At 41.8% G+C, this 3,373-nt stretch overlaps 1 long non-coding RNA gene across 1 annotated transcript; it reads left to right on the top strand.

Moving 5' to 3' along the window:
- The first annotated feature begins 240 nt into the window (after nt 1-240).
- On the top strand, nt 241-3,196 carry LOC135678643 (uncharacterized). Its single transcript, XR_010515037.1, has 2 exons — nt 241-1,180; nt 2,285-3,196. It is a non-coding gene; the product is annotated as an uncharacterized LOC135678643 (long non-coding RNA).
- Nucleotides 3,197-3,373: the final 177 nt, after the last annotated feature.

A 3,373-nucleotide genomic window follows, 5' to 3' on the forward strand; every position in this document is an offset into this window, starting at 1 on the left:
GAAAAAAAGAGAAGGAAAAGAGCAATCCCTCTCGTTACTAACTTGCTCGTTGGAGGGGCCACAACCGGGTACCACCCGACGGAGACCATTTTGCAGGAGGGCCACCACTCATCGGCGGTGAGGGACTCGGCACGGGAGCGTGACTTGCCCAGCACAAGGAGTCGCCAATCAGCCCCGATCTCGACCAACACCAACCAGCACTCCTTCTCGAGATCTCGGGCATCCCACACTATGCGAGCGTCCCAACCTTCAAGATCTCCGATCGACGTCCCCGCGGCACGCCATTGAGCTACCCCGGACTGGAGAACGCCAATCAAGGCTCCCGTCGTGTGGACCCAGTCGATCCCGATAGCCAGTTCAGTCGACAGGAGGCTCCCGACATCGACCCTTGGATCGGGCCGTGTTGATTCATTAGCCAAATGTGAGAAAGATCGCGTCTTTCCGTCGTGTTGATTGACGCTAAGGTTATTGGGAGGAAAAATATCGCTTTTTTTTTTTGGGACCATTTTTCGTGCTTTTTTATTATTTTTTTTTGGTGAGGGCGTTTTGATTTCAGGGCTCCGATCCGTTGAGATTCAAGTGTGGGGTTAGGGTTTTCTGGTACTTGGACCCAAGGCTGGAATTAGGTTTCTCTTCTTGCGTCTGATGGTTTTTCTTTCGTGGTAGTCTTTGGATTTTGACTAGGGTTCGGGTTTTCCTTCGGCACGACTGCTTGAGGGGCTACGTGCCGTTGCGGGATGGCGGACGGGAGGATGAAGGCTGTCGCTGATGATGATGAAAGAAGGGATGGCGACGACGAGGTCGGGCAGCAGGATGATGATGAGGTTGAAGAATTTGAGGAGCTGGAGCTTGGGCTTTCTCTGGGGCGTTGGGGATGCAATTCAGGGCTGACGAATGGTGGCAGCGATGATGGCGGAGAGCGCGACTGTGTCCTTCCCTTCCGGTGGAGAGGGGCATCGGGTGCTCATGGTTTTATGAGAGGCAGTCAGCTACTAGGCATTTCATCGCAAGACAAACAAATTTGAGGACATGGGGTGAGGAACTGGTGGGTGCGGTAGCTATTGCCTCAGGAAAGAGATGTTAGCTTGCCAGATGAAGCAGTTTTCGAGATGGAGAGAACTGGATCAGATATAGACAGGGATACTCAGCTCGAGCGGCCTAAAGTATTTGCTTCCCCGAAGTAAGTTCTTGTTTTGTGTTATCCTTGCCATCTAACCCCTGTCATGATTTCCATGTTTGAGTCGTCAAAAGTAATATATTTCATAAGTTGGTGCATTCATTTCGAAAGGTCTGTATTTGCTACTATGATCTTTTCATTCAAATGCTTTTCATGAAAATTCTAAGACGATTGATTCGGTAATTACTGTATGGAGTCAAATACTTGCAACATACCGACCACACCATAATGATATAATACTTGTATACCAATGTACCAATGTACCAATGATATTGGTTGGTACCGACATACTGAATATTTTCTGTAATTTTATGGTGTACAAGGCATACCATATTTTGAGACTCTTCTATAGGTACCAATATTGGTATTTTGAGCCGAGAGACCACTTTTCCACACATCTAAGCTAGTGGGAAAGCTCCAAGCTTATGTATAAGCTTAAACATCCCTTTCATGTATATGCCAGATGAAAGATTGTTGGACTTAGCAAGTTAATGCGATTTAGGATACAAACTCATGATTTGCTTTGATACCATGCTAATACAAGTAGTTGGATGTACTGCCATTTTTCCAATAGCTTAGATTAGTTCGGAAGGATCTAATTTATATTATATAAGCCCCACAATGTGCACCCTTATAACTAGGAAATTAGAATATCTAGGGAAATCAATACACTTGACAAAGGGCGAAATTGAGAAATGGTTTTACTAAAAAAATAGGAACACTTGTAGTGGTTTTGGTAGTGGCATAAGCTTGCTTGTGTTACCAGTCATCATATAATTCTGTGATCTACTTATGTTATCGAATCACATCTGACTTTTTGTCTTAGTGATCTATGGTATATGAATGGCAGAGAGAAAATTGGGTCTTTGCTACTGTGTTGAACATAAAATTTGTTGGCATCATCTTACACCTGCTTGTGTTAACAAATTGTCGGTCGTATTCAAAGTTCCTGATTGAACTGATTTTGATTCTAGTCATAGCAAAGTCCTGGAAATAAATGGGATGCTTCATGGTGGAAATCACTATACTTTTGTGTTTGCTATTTAAGCGTGTTTGTGTTCTAAATGGCTTTGAATGGTCCATGATGCTGTTTTGAATCTTATACAGCCCTAGTATGATGACTTGAAGGGAACAGATTAATTCTTTTCTCTCAGAAGAAATTTCTCAGAAGTCTTTCAAGTTTCAGAGATCCAATATGCATACGCTTGTATAGCGAAAGACTTCAGGTACTCAAACCGAAGACTCTCTTGAGTTTCTTCTCTATTGGCATTTCCATGCATGGTTAACCAACCAGAAAAATGAATCATATCCCACAAGAAGGAATTTGTCTTCAAGAACTTCTTTTGTTGGAGAATCGCTGCTATTTGCAGCTTGAATCGAGAACAAACTATAAGGCAACGTGGGCTTGATTATTTGGTTTTTGTGCTCGACAAAATCATGGGTTAGTCACTTTCGACAATGCTTTAGTTGTCACTCTTTATGGAGACATGTTATTGTCGCATCTTCCTCCGAGATGCTTAAACTTACATTAGTTGTGACTCTTCTTCTTATCTTGCAATTTCCACAATGAACCACAGCCTCTTCTTGATTTTGAAGTCTACATCATCTTACCATCCAATCCCATAGTAGGTACTTATCAATTTTACCTCTCCATGCTAATCATTATTAGTTTTATTTATAGGCAATTTGGATCTTGTAGACTTAAATACAGTGAACTTTGCTATCTAAGCTGAAATAATACTGAATGGCATAGCAGCTCTTTGGTCAAAGCAGAGTTCCAAGCAGGAGATTGCTCCGACATGGGCAAGATCACTCTAAAGGAGCTTCTCAGATTAGATATATCCTCTCTGCATAATATTGTTTTTTTTTTGTACCCTTTCCGTTTACAAATAAATTATAGACCATTTGCAGGCTTTGAAGGCATCTTTCAACACTTTTGCTGAAAGCGATCTTTCCTAATCGACCATACACTTTATGCAGAGTCATAATCAGTAATTCATGTCTTGTTTCTGTGGTCAACACCCTGCGAGTCATGTGAGTGGCTTGCTGTCAATTGGCATTGACGATATGGTAATTGTATGCATGACATTTTTTTAATAGAAAATTAACTATTACTTATTAAAAAACTATATGCATATTCGGATTGTATTCTGCGAGGAGATGTGCTTCGATATTTTTATTTCTCGAAACATGAAG

The sequence above is a fragment of the Musa acuminata genome, chromosome BXJ1-7, assembly GCF_036884655.1.
Source record: "Musa acuminata AAA Group cultivar baxijiao chromosome BXJ1-7, Cavendish_Baxijiao_AAA, whole genome shotgun sequence".
Taxonomy (NCBI): Eukaryota; Viridiplantae; Streptophyta; class Magnoliopsida; order Zingiberales; family Musaceae; genus Musa; species Musa acuminata.